General features: G+C 49.0%; 1 long non-coding RNA gene across 1 annotated transcript; it reads left to right on the forward strand.

Annotated features, from left to right (window-relative positions):
* Positions 1–1,166: 1,166 nt before the first annotated feature.
* Positions 1,167–8,809, forward strand: LOC309352067. Its single transcript, XR_014161081.1, has 3 exons — positions 1,167–1,993; positions 6,272–6,388; positions 7,988–8,809. It is a non-coding gene; the product is annotated as an uncharacterized lncRNA (long non-coding RNA).
* The last annotated feature ends 4,953 nt before the right edge of the window (positions 8,810–13,762 follow it).

Consider the following 13,762-nt stretch of genomic DNA (forward strand, 5'->3'; position numbering starts at 1 on the left):
TGTTTCTCCAGCTTCCAACTTGCTTCCAACTCCGTTCTCTCACACACTATTGTGTCTCTTGTGTAGCTAGATGAGGGCGTGGAGGAAAGGCCCGTCCATTAACGTGGAGGGCTCCCTCACTTAGCTGTAGCTCTTGCAATGGAACCCGTTCTTTTGGTTCAGGTAGGTAGCCGTGTTGGTCTGACGCGGTCAAAATAAGTAAATAAAAATTAAAAAATGGTCCAGTAGCACCTTAGAGACCACCTAAGTTTGTTCTGGATATAAGCTTTCATGTGCATACCCAGAACAAACTTAGTTGGTCTTTAAGGTGCTACTGGACAACTTTTTAATCCTTTTCTTTATTTCCATTCTTTTGGGATGCTGATGAGGACACTTAAGAGGCCAGCGGAGGTCATTGTCTTGCAGAGAAACTTGTGTGACCAGTTCAGTGACTTGCTTGGTTAGATCCTAACCCGCACTGGGCACCAGACACCCACCCACCCAAATTGGAAGGCCGTCAAGGCATCATCCAGACTCACCCCAAGCCTGCCATAACACAATAAATGATAATGACACAATAAACATTGCCCGGCTGTGAGTCTTGAAGGCTGTTCCCTGCAAGGCCCTTTCCACCTGGCCTAGGGGGGCGGGGCCCACACCATAGCTGTCAACTTTTCCCTTTTCTTGCGAGGAATCCTATTCGGAATAAGGGAATTTCCCTTAAAAAAGGGGAAAGTTGACAGCCATGGCCCACATCCACCAGCTCCACTAAAGAGGTTCCTGGGGAGACTGGAGGGACATCGCAATGCCTGACAACAAATCCAAATTATTGGATTCTTTTGCCCCATCTTTTTGTGCCTGCCAAACAGCCGTGTCATGATTATGATAATATTTTATTCTCTTGTTAATCATGCTGTTTTAAATGTGCATTTTATATTTGACTTCACTTAGCAAAGTTTTCTTTTGAAATGTGTAAGATTTTTTTTTGTTAACTTGGTTTGTGTTTAATATGTATTTTGCAGTTGACCTCCTTTGTAATGCATTATTTTGAAATCTTTAATATTTTAGTTTCCTGTTAATTATGTTGCTTTGACTGTATACTCTATATTTGCCCTTCTTCAGAAATGTTTGATTCTGCATTGTTTTATTGATGTTTAATATGCTGTAAACCTCTTTGAGGTTTTTTCTCAAAAATATAAAGTGGTATAGAAATGAAAATAATAATATTAATAAATAAACAAATGCATAAAGGGTTAGAGTTTAGAATAAAGTAAAGGGAATATTCAACCCGCATGAACTGGCCACATTCTCTGATTCACAGCTATTTGTCCTTCTCGTCGAGCCTCACGGGCCGCCTCTGATGTCGCAGAGCCCAGGAAGTTGCAGTGCAAGACTGCAATAAAGCGAGATAAGGCTCACTCACTGGTTGCTGTCCACAGGCGCTTCCCTGAAGCTTGTCCTGGCGAGCTCTCTGCCCTTTCATCTTTGCTCAGCTCACCTGGACAGCAAAGCTCCTGGACGGGGTCTGTGTCACATCCGCAGAGCATTTCATGAGCCTCACATGCCGTGTTGCCTGGCAACACTGTTTTTCTGTTTGCAGGCATAGCCATGGAGACGACGTCCATCAACAGCTATTAGCCATGGCAGGTCCTTCCATGTTCAGAGGCAGTCAACCTTTGAGCACAGCCTTCTAGGAAGAGCGTCAGAAGAGGACAACTGCCTTCACAAGCCAAACTCAGGCCAAAGATCTATCTAGCCTAGCATCCCGTCAATGACGGCTTGCTGTGATCTTCACAGCCTGGGAGCAACTGTCTGGCTGCTAATCCAGAATGCTGGAGTAGATGGATTTTTGGCTTCTGTGTCTGAGGCCGTTGAACTTGGAGATCCCTGTGGCGCCTGCCCAGCTGAAGAGCACAAATATCCAAACACCTGCAACAGTCTTGCCATCAAATGGTTGTTAAGATACGGTCCTGGAAGTCGCCCTAATGTTCATCCATGGCACAGGCATCCCAAGGTCTGTGGAACGGATGCTATTTCTGACTCCTGGAAACTCCTAGAGAGATTCCTCCCCATGCACCAAGACACCCTCAAAAGCTCTCCCTAACAGGGGACAGTGGGCGGGCAGGTATGGGATACTCCCTGGTCCTGAATGGGGTAACTGTGCCCCTGAAGGACCAGGTGCACAGCCTGGAGGTCATTTAGGACTCACAGCTGTCCATGGAGGCGCAGGTCAATTCTGTGTCTACCAGCTCCATCTGGGACACAGGCTGAGACCCTACCTGCCAGTGAACTGTCTTGGCAGCGTGGTGCATGCTCTGGTTATCTCCTGCTTGGACTACTGCAATGCGCTCTATGTGGGGCTACCTTTGAAGGTGACCCGGAAACTGCAACTAATCCAGAATGTGGCAGCTAGACTGGTGACTGGGAACGGCCGCCGAGACCATATAACACCAGTCTTGAAAGACCTACATTGGCTCCCAGTACGTTTCCGAGCACAATTCAAAGTGTTGGTGCTGACCTTGAAAGCCCTAAACAGCCTTGGCCCAGTATACCTGAAGGAGCGTCTCCACCCCCATCGTCCAGCCCGGACAATGAGGTCCAGTGCCAAGGGCCTTCTGGCAATTCCCTCGCTGCGAGAAATGAAGTTACAGGGAACCAAGGCAGAGGGCCTTCTCGGTGGTGGCACCCACCCTGTGGAATGCCCTCCCACCAGATGTCAAGGAAATAAACAACTATCTGACTTTTAGAAGACATCTGGAGGCATCCCTGTTTAGGGAAGTTTTTAATGTTTGATGTTTGATTCTGTTTTTAATGATCTGTTGGAAGCTGCCCAGAGTGGCTGGGGAGTCCTGGCCGGATGGGTGGGGTATAATAAGTAATTATTATCACCATCAACATCATTTTACTTACAGATAGCAGGTGGTGGCCTTTCTAGTAACATATCATGGGGCAGATTCCTCCAGCAGAAGTGGAGCAGAACCACAAAAGGGATCTGCTCAGACTCTGTCCAGCTCCATCACAACCAACACCCTTATTCAGCCTTCCAAAAATATCACCCAGTTTTTCGGGAGGTTGCGATAAACTTGGTACATATCATAATATATGGTGGGAATGTAAGTTGGCGCAAGATGTTTTCTTTTAATCTGGATGGAAATTATAAATGTTACTGAAGAAACTATTGTTTGTTGTCCAAAATTAATGTTACTATTCCAATAGGTTCTATGGAATAATAGGTTCGGAATTGCCCAAGAAAGATGTTAATCTATTTTTGTATGCCACAACTGCGGCTTGTATTCCGTTAGCTAAAAAGTGGAAAACTCAAGAATTACCAACAGTAGAAGAATGGCAGATGAAGATGATGGATTTTATGGAGCTAGCCAATCTAACCGGAAGAGTCCGCGACCAGAAGGCGGAGGAACACCATGAAGAATGGAAGAAATTTAATGATTATTTAGCTAAATTTGTTAAGCTAAAATAACTGGAAATAGTGTCCAGATACTCAATGGGCTTAGGATTGTACTTAGGTTAACTGGCAAAATAATATGTTTAATACAAGAAGGAAAAGATTTAAAGATGTTAACATTTAATCTAAAGGGTATTAAAATTGGGATTTGGAAAACCGTTATAAAGATATGCAGTGAAATTCAACTAAGGGGAAACGAGGAAGTCGCTATACAAAGTAAATAACTGTTATTTTCAGTAAGGTTAGGATTTATGTTTGTTATGTTTTGTTTGTTTTATGCTTTTGTTTGTCGTTGATATTGTAAAAACTAATATTTTTTTTGCAAAAAACCCCACAAAATTAATGTTACTAAATATTTTGATGATACCAATGTAAGATATATGGTCAAAATAATTGCTACTCAATGGAAAACAGCCCAAAATCTGGCTCTGGATGCTTGGTGAACTCTCAAACAGAGATGGAGAAAATTATGTATAATGTGAGATTTTGACAAGGACTAGAACTCCCAGACACTTTTAATATTATCTGGCATTCCTTTATTACATATACAATGGAACCATCATTTTCAAGTCAACCCTCATCACAAACCTGGCAATTCTGGAACAATACTTGATAATCAGATAACACTGACATTCTTTAGTTGGTTATTTTAACCCATGTGCACCTGCACTCATTCTACATGCCTGTTGCATTGTTTGGATTTTCATCTTTTGATTTTCATCTGCTGTTATAACTGCTTTGTTTTCATATATGTTATAAAACGAAACCGAAAAGCTTAGCCCAAAAGAAAACATGAAACACACCTGAATTGTGCAAAGAGTGCAGAGGATGGTGAGCTAGGGTTATGAGGAAGCACACATGTTCCCCAGGTGAGCATCTTGTATGCAAGCATCCCTCCTCACCTGTGGCAAGGGATGATGGGACGTTTGTGCAAGTCTCGGGTTTTCTCCTTTCACACGGAGGACATCTGTCGGCTTTCCTGCCTGGCCTCCAAGACGACAAGGGAGTCTTTGAAAAGTCTGGCCTGAGTCAAAATGCAAGCCAGCAGCTCTAAAAGCTCTTTCGCAGCCGCCCACGAGACCGAGACCGGCCACTTAGTGTTTTATGGCCTCGGGAATGTGGAGGACATTCTGACTTTTGCCGGGAAATGACAAGGCTGCTTGAAGCAATGCAGCAGAAAAGGGACAAGGAGAAGTCTGAGGACTTGAAGCTCGGGCCTATCTCTGCAAAGCTTCCCCTGGCAGAGCCACAAGGACTGGTTTGGGACAACACTGGCTTCCTTCCCCACAAAAAACTTTCCGTGCAAAGTTATATGTGTTCTATTTCTTGGTAACTCACCCCATCTTGGCCTAGGACCCACGTACCTATGGGACTGCCTCTCCTGGGATGCCCCACGGAGGACCTTAAGGTCCACAAATGACAACATTTTGGAGGTCCCAAGTCGCAAGGTGGTTAGATTGGTCTCAACTAGGGCCAGGGCCTTTTCAGTACTGGCCCCGACTTGGTAGAACGCTCTGTCACAAGAGACTAGGGCCCTGCGGGACTTGAAATCTTTCCGCCTGGCCTGCAAGATGGAGCTGTTCTGTCTGGCCTTTGGGTTGGACTCAGTCTGACCCTTCTGTTTCCCTCCCCTTATGGTTTTGATTTATGGACTACTATTAAACTGGGTTTGTTTGTTTGTTTGTTTGTTTGTTTGTTTGTTTGTCCCCCCCCCCATTATGTTTTATTGTAATTTTATTGGTGTTAGCTGCCCTGAGCCCAGCTCTGGCCAGGGAGGGTGGGGTATAAATAAAATAGTATTATTATTATTATTATTATTATTATTATTATTATTATTATTATCTCAGACTGGCCTGACTTCCCACATAACAACTCTGATCGAAGGTGAAGAACAGATCTGCAAGGATTCCAAATTGGAACAACCCTGGACACAGTATTCCAAGTGTGGTCTGACTAAGGCAGAATAGAGTGGTACTCTTATTTCCCTTGGACACTAGACTTCTGCTGATGCAGCCTAGAATAGCATTAGCCTTTTTTTGCTGCTGCATCACACGGCTGGCTCATGTTAAGCTTGTGACCTGCTAAGACCCCAGGATCTTTTTCACATGTACTACTGGCAAGCCAGCTGTCCCCCATCCTATATTTGTGCATCCAGTTCTTCAGGACAAAGTGCAGAACCATACCTTTGTCCCTATTGAAACACAGTTTCTTAGCTTGGGCCCAGTTATCCCATCGTTAAGGTCGTTGTGAATCCTGATTCTGTCTTCTGCTGCTTTGGCTGCCCCTCCTGGTTTGGTGCCACCTGCAAATTTGATGAGCCTCCCCTCAATTCCTCCATCCGAAAGCGGGCCCTGAACCACTCGCCTGGCACTGCTTACCTTGCAAAGGATGCCAGCTGACTTCTGCAGTCCTCTGCAGAGGCTGGATGTGGCCAGCTGCTTTCCTGAGAAGCCACACTGCGCTGCAGCTGCTCCAACCCCTGGCAGCCCTTCCAAAAACGCTCCGTGTTGAGCATCCAAGTATCATGTGTCATGCAACCCTTTTGGTTCTGCAGTCAGGCCTAGCAGCCCAGCAGGGGCAGCCACAAGAATTCCATGCAAGAGGTTGGAGGTTGGCCCAGCACCTCAGCCAAGCTCCGTGGGGAGTGACTGAATGCCAAGCGCAATTGCTGAACAGCAACATCCCATAAAGTGCATGAATCGGCAGCCGCTTTCCCCACCAATAACAGCAAAAGGGCGGCGGGGGGGGGGGAGCCACAATGTGGAAATGCGGGTACTGATTTCTGGACTTCTGCCTGTGGGTGACTCTTTCCAAACTCATCTCCTACAGGGAATCTGCCTGCTTTGCAGGAATGAGAGTCGAGAACACAACGTCCGAAATACAGCCTCGTGATCCCGCTTGATTTCAACAGCAGGCCAGGATTATGCCGGGCTTTCCTGTTACTCGGTGAGTAGCGGGCATGTCATCCCTTCCGCTCTGCTGCAAAATGCTCAGCTGGGACACAGGACTACGGCCTGATGGGCAGCCAAGTAGAATGAAGGCACGTTGAGTCATTCTCCTTTCCCAAACGGGCACAGATCTGACGTCAGGAAGGGCAGCACTCAGAAACTGTCAGGAAATCCGTTTCGCCTCCCTGGAATCTCTGCTGATGAACCATGAGTTGCTATTCTCCCCCAGAATAATTTCAAAGGGAGACTCCATTAGAGGTTTTTAGCAGAGGTTGGATTGTCATCTGTCACGGATACTTTAGCTATGATTCCTCAAGGTCCCTTCCAACGCTACTTCTGTGATCCCAACAGGATAAATCTGAATTAGAACCAATAACAACATTAGACTCTTTTCACTTCAGCTCAGATTGAGACAATGGTTTTATGTCACCCTACGAGTGCTAACGAGATGTGGGTGGCACTGTGGTCTAAACCACAGAGCCTAGGACTTGCCGATCAGAATGTTGGCAGTTCGAACCCCGTGACGGGGTGAGCTCCCGTTGCTCAGTCCCTACTCCTGCCAACCTAGCAGTTCGATAGCACGTCAAAGTGCAAGTAGATAAATAGGTACGGCTCCGGCGGGAAGGTAAATGGCGTTTCTGTGCGCTGCTCTGGTTCGCCAGAAGCAGCTTAGTCATGCTGCTCTGTATTCTGCTCTGGTCAGTATTCTGCTCTGGTCAGACCTCACCTGGAGTACTGTGTCCAGTTCTGGGCACCACAGTTCAAGAAGGACACTGACAAACTGGAACGGGTCCAGAGGAGGGCAACCAAAATGGTCAAAGGCCTGGAAACGATGCCTTATGAGGAACGGCTAAGGGAGCTGGGCATGTTCAGCCTGGAGAAGAGGAGGTTAAGGGGTGATATGATAGCCATGTTCAAATATATAAAAGGATGTCCCATAGAGGAGGGAGAAAGGTTGTTTTCTGCTGCTCCAGAGAAGCGGACATGGAGCAATGGTTCCAAACTACAAGAAAGAAGATTCCACCTAAACATTAGGAAGAACTTCCTGACAGTAAGAGCTGTTCGACAGTGGAATTTGCTGCCAAGGAGTGTGGTGGAGTCTCCTTCTTTGGAGGTCTTTAAGCAGAGGCTTGACAACCATATGTCAGGAGTGCTCTGATGGTGTTTCCTGCTTGGCAGGGGGTTGGACCCGATGGCCCTTGTGGTCTCTTCCAACTCTAGGATTATATGATTCTATGCTGGCCCAGAAGCTGTCTGCAGACAAACGTCAGCTCCCTCTGCCAATAAAGCGAGATGAGCGCCACAACCCCAAACACAAGAGCCCTCGCCCATCCCACAATTTCCAGCAACTGGCATTCAGGAGCATTGCTGCCTCTGTGCTCTTAACCCCTTTACATGCTAGTTTGCAAGAATATACACAATTAGATTTGGCTGCAAAGGTGAACAGAACTGTACACTGGATTCCAAGTGTAGCTACACCATAGATTTGCATAATGGCATCAAATCAGCGGTTTTCTTTTCCTTTCCTAACTATCCCTAACATAGGATTTTGCCGTATACTGATTTAAACCCATTTCTGTTTTTCCTTCCCACCCAGCTGTAAACATGGAAAACATTGTGCAAATGTTTTTTTCAGCTCTGAATTGTGCATCACATGAATGAAGTGTGTTCCCCTGAAACGGAATGGAAGTATGAGTCACCAAAGGCAAGGCGCTACAGAAGCAGGGAGCCAACACAGAAGAGACCCTGCTCTATGTGCCTCAGCCTAAGGGGTTGTCCTGAGCAATGCCCCACCTGTGGTCCAGGAGTCCCAATTGGGGGGCATGGCATTCCACCATGTAGCACCCAATTGCTCCCATGGAGTCGTCTCATTGTAGCAAACTCATTGTTTAGGTGTGTGGGTGGGATTGTTCCACTTGTTCACGTGTGACTGGGCATAATGGACTGGGCATACTTCTTCATGATGCAGAGCAGAGTTAAACTGTGGAACTCCCCCCCACAGGAAGCAATGATGGCTACCAACTTGGATGACTTTAAAAGAGGATGGGCTATGGATGGCTTATAGCCACAATGGCTCTGCCCTGCCTCCACATCCACAGCTGTGTAGGATGTGATACATAAGTTGCAGTCAAGTACAACATTCCTTGCTTTCCTAGAGTGGACATGCGAGGGAATGTTTGGTCCAGCCAGTCAGAACTTCCTGTTTCCTCCTGGCTGGGACATACTTCCTTTGCATGTCACTAGAGGTGCGTGTGACCTTACCTGTCCAGGTAACAAAAGGACAAGGCACGCAGCACACTCTCTCTTTTTGACTTCCTCCGTCGTTGGAGCAGCTTTTTAGTGAGAAATGTTCTGTTGGCTTCCAGCCAACAGAGGACACTGGGATTATCCCCATATGGGATAGATCCACATGTATATACTTTGTCTGCCTTCAGGGATCCAGCTGTGGACTGAATGTGAGTGTCAGAGAACTGCCATCGGAGCCAGAGGGAGAGAGGGGGCTCCAGAGGGATTCCAGAGAGCGTCCCGAGATGGGGAGAAGCAGCCCATCTTCTGGGGAAGGAAATCAGCGTAGCACCAGTGGAGAAGGGGGGCAGATGGGGGAATTGGCGAGGCGGTCCCATGACTGCTTGCCAGGGACCAGCGGGGAGAGCACGGGTCCTCCGCTGCCCACACCCTCCCTGTGCAGAAGGCTTCCGCGCAGAGAGAGTAGGAGGAGACTAGGCATCAAAGAGCTTCTTTGCTGGAAGAAGTTCAAGAAACGCCCACTGACGGATTCTGCCAGCGACTGAGACAGCCACGGGTGAGTGGCTGTCCGGACAGAAAAGGTTCACTCAGGCCACCCAGCCAGGTGTGGAGCCGGTTTACGCACGAGCAACCCCTAGAACCATCACAGTGAGTAAACTTATTTTATATACTTTACACTAGATTGTGTTGTGTTAATTCTTTTAAGGGGGGTATAAGGGAACTTACCAGGAACCTAATAGTGAGAGGCTTACACAAGCCTGCAACCAGTTATCCGCAGTGTGTTTAAAAGGGGAATGTGAAAACTCTGCTAAGTGAAGAAACTGGCTAGCGCAAGTTAAACAGGATATTAATAAATAACATATCCTCTTCTGCATCCCTGAACATTTCCACAAGCTAGAGTGTGCGATGCTGCTGAATCCAAGCTGCTGGAAAACACAGGCGGGGAGAGGGCTCTTGTGCTAGAATCCTGCTTGCTGGTTTCCCTGCTTCCTTGGAGGTTTCTAAGCAGAGCTTGGGTGACCATCTGTTATTTGTTGTTGAGTCGTTTAGTCATGTCTGACTCTTCGTGACCCCCTGGACCAGAGCACGCCAGGCCCTCCTGTCTTCCACTTCCTCCCGCAGTTTGGTCAAACTCATGCTGGTAGCTTCGAGAACACTGTCCCACCATCTGTCGTCCCCTTCTCCTTGTGCCCTCCATCTTTCCCAACATCAGGGGCTTTTCCAGGGAGTCTTCTCTTCTCATGAGGTGGCCAAAGTCTTGGAGCCTCAGCTTCACGATCTGTCCTTCCAGTGAGCACTCAGGGCTGATTTCCTTCAGAATGGAGAGGTTTGATCTTCTTGCAGTCCATGGGACTCTCAAGAGTCTCCTCCAGCACCAGAATTCAAAAGCATCAATTCTTCGGCGATCAGCCTTCTTGATGGTCCAGCTCTCACTTCCATACATCACTACTGGGAAAACCATAGCTTTAACTATACGGCCTTTGTTGGCAAGGTGATGTCTCTGCTTTTTAAGATGCTGTCTAGGTCTGTTATAGATGCTTTAATTCCATGGTTCTCCTGATCCAGCGGTGCTATTCTCATAACCTTATTCTACTAGCTAGGGTGGAGGCAGCCGCAGCCTGGCCCTCTGGACTCAAGGAGGCAATTGTCTCCTCAGCTGAGTAGGATGCGATGGGTCCCTACCTCTCTGGAGACGTCGAGCATAACTGGCTCCCACTTTTTCTGCCGCTGCCCCATTCTCTCCTCCCCAGTGACAGCCCTGCTGCGCAGACCAGCACCGGCGCCTGTGCTCGGGGTCTCGCAGAATCCTCTCCCGGAAACATCCTACGAAGACCCCACCTAACTCCGCCCGGACTCCTCGGATCGCTCCCTGGAGCGCAGAGCGCCACGTCGGAAAAGGACCGCGTTAGTGCACGCGAGTCTCGAGAAGCTGCAAACCCTCCCTAGGCGCACTTAATACATAGCTGTCAACGTTTCCCTTTTCTTAAGGGAAATTCCCTTATTCCGAATAGGATTCCTCGCAAGAAAAAGGAAAAGTTGACAGCTGTGTTAATAGGCCCCCGGGGCGCAAAACGGGGCTGGCTTCCAAGGCAAGGTGCTTTGGATCGCGCTGCGCCTGCCTCCCACCGCCTGACCGCGAGGGAAGAATCTCTGGGCTGATTCCTCCGCAGCCGCTTTGGTCCAAGGTGGGGAGGGGGGGGCTTTTGTTTTCTTGGAGGGCAACGAGAGGGGACACCTGACGCCACGATGTCGAGCAGGTGGGGAGGGCAGCTGCCGCCAAGGGACTTCGAATTTCTGAAGGGCTGCCACGTGGAGGGTGGAGCCACCTTGTTTTCCTTCTGCTTCAGAGGGGAGAACCCGATCCAGTGGATTCAAATGACAAGGAAGGAGATTCCAACTAAACCAGATTCCTGCATTGCAAAGGGGTGGACTAGAGGACCTTTGGGGTTCCTTCCAACTCTACGATTCTATGACGGGGCGTTTGTCTGCATGGATAAGTAGGAGAATCCAGAAATGGGGGTCGGAATGAAACCCCGAATTGTGTCATCCTGGTCATTTGTGGAGAGAGCTATTGCTACGCATTTTCACCGGACAAATAAACTCGCTTGCAGCGTCACGCGCATCCCAAAACCACGCAGCCAGTAGTTCCCTTGAAAGCTCAAGGTGTTGGGTGTATTGGGGTGGGCGCGCGGGCGCGTCCCCGCTCACTCTCAACCAACAGCAACCCTTGTGTGGCCTCAGATGGGCTCTCTGCGGTATTATTTCTTCCTCTCTGTTTTATTTTAGGTATTTATATACCCCTTTTCGGGCAGACCTCACCAAAGCGGCTGACATAGGATGACCGTCGCGAGAAACGTCCCTGTGAAAAGCAGTTGCCCTGCGAGGGGAATAAATGCGAGAGGCAGCGCAGAGACCAGGGTTCAAATCTTCCACTCGACCACGAAGCTCACGGGCTGTGACCGCATCTCGTCCCAACAGGGTTGTTGAGGGGATTAACGGAGGAGGGGAAGAGAATGTGGGGTGTAAATGAGATAAATAAACGAAATCAATAAAAGGTGTTTGTTTAGAAACAGCTGGAGTGGGGGTTCTGCCCTCCCCTCGGGGCAGGGTAAGGAGACAACTTCGCGATGGCCATCCCTGCCTCCTGTGGCAGAGAGTTCCGTGGGTTAACTCTGCGCTGCGGGAAGAAGGACTTGCTTCGATCCGTCCTGCTTCCTCCAACCTTCGGCTTCCCGGGATGTCCACGATTTCTCCTGTTCTGAGAGAGGCAGTGAAACTTCTCTCTTTCTCCGCGCCATTGCATAATTTTATAGACTTCCTGCCCGTCGCCTTTTCTCCGAACTAAAAAGTCTTAAACAGCGTGGCGTTTCTTCTCGGGGGATTCGCTCCGGCCCTTTTATCACTCGGCCGGCCCTTTCCTGGCACTTTAAAAGACCTTATATCCATCAAATGGCATCGGCGTTCGCCCTCCAAGGAGAGCTACTCTCGACCCACAAATGCAGAGCCGCAGAGGAGATCCCGGTAGACGCCTTTCTAAACCGATCCCGCGCCAGCTTTAAATCCCGCAGGATCTTCCCTCTTCCCTTTGCGGAGCTGGGAAGCGCGGAATCTCCCCGGGAGAGATCTCACCGCTGCGCCCGCTGGAAAACTCCGAACCAAGAGTTCGAACCAAGAGTTGGCGAAGCCTGATCTCATTCTCAGGCGCGCGCGCCATTCCAGTTCGTGGCCGCTTCGGGGTCGAGGACTTTAACCTCCCCAACCCCCAGTGATGGGGGAGGCTCCGCAGCCCCCTGGCAGAGCACCTGCCCTGCACGGCAGGGGGTTGGACTAAATGTCCCTTGGGGTCCCTCTTCCAACTCCACAATTCTGCGCTTCTATGATTCCATGCAGAAGGGCCCCGTTTCCAAGGGCCGCCAGGGAGCGGTCACAGTATCATAGAACTGTAGAGCTGGAAGGGGACCCCCGGGGTCATCTAGTCCAACCCCCGGAGGTCGTAGCTCAGGGATCCCTGACAGATTAGCCACCTACCCAAGGGAAGGGAGTCCGCCACCTTCCGATGTCTCCCCAAGAGGCAGACTTTCCTGGCTCACGCATTTCCCGGAGAGGCTTGCCGTTCTCTAAGCTCCGTCTCAAATGTGACATTTCAAAGGGACGCAAAATCCCGATTCTGCCGATCGGAACCTGAGCACCGCTTCGTGACCGCTAAAGTGCGGTTGTGGTTGTTGTTGTTAATTTTCTTTGCTTACAAAAAGTACGTGCATTGTCCGTTTTTCCAGGTTGTATAGAGCGCGGTTCTGAGGGGCCCAGATTTCAGCCCCACCTCGGAGACAGTCCCCCTGGGCTCCTCTTCCGGCGATCCAGTCTCAGTTATCCATCTGCAGAATGGGAATATGAAGATAACACGGCCGTGGGCAGGGGAGGGGGGGGGATCCAGGGGCAAGGTGTGGGGGCAGAAGAACCTAAGAAGAGCATGCCGGATCAGGCCACTTGACCATCTAGTCTAGGATCGGAGTGCAAGACCCCCCGCCCCCCGCGGCTTCCAGCAAGGGACATTCAGAAGCGCTGCTGCCTCCATCGCGTCTAGGAGTCAACTTCCGCCAGAACTGGTCTTTTAAAAATAATAATAAGAAATAATAATGAATTTTTATTTGTATCCCGCCCTCCCCGGCCGAGGCCGGGCTCAGAGCGGCTAACATAAAAAGCCATCCATGTTCGGTGCCATCATTGGCTCCTGTGGAGGGGAGTTCCGTAGTTCATCTCTGAGCTGCGTGAAGAAGGACTTTCTTCTGTCTGCCCTGATTTCCCCCACATTCAGCTTCCTTTGGATGCCCACTAGTTCTGGGGTTATGAAACAGGAAGAAAAAACATTTCTCTCTCCACTTTATCCAGGCCAGGTATAATTTTATATACTTCTGACCTGTCGCCTTTTACTCGCTTTTTCTCCGGACTAAAAAAGTCCCAAACGCTGCCATATTTCTTCCTAGGGGACCTCCTTCGATCACCTTTTCTGAACATTTTCCAACTCTACAATATCCTTTGTTGTTGTTTAGTCGTTTAGTCGTGTCCGACTCTTCGTGACCCCCCTGGACCAGAGCACGCCAGGCACTCCTGTCTTCCACTGCCT

The sequence above is a fragment of the Podarcis erhardii genome (assembly GCF_964252035.2).
Source record: "Podarcis erhardii genome assembly, chromosome: 10".
NCBI lineage: Eukaryota > Metazoa > Chordata > Lepidosauria > Squamata > Lacertidae > Podarcis > Podarcis erhardii.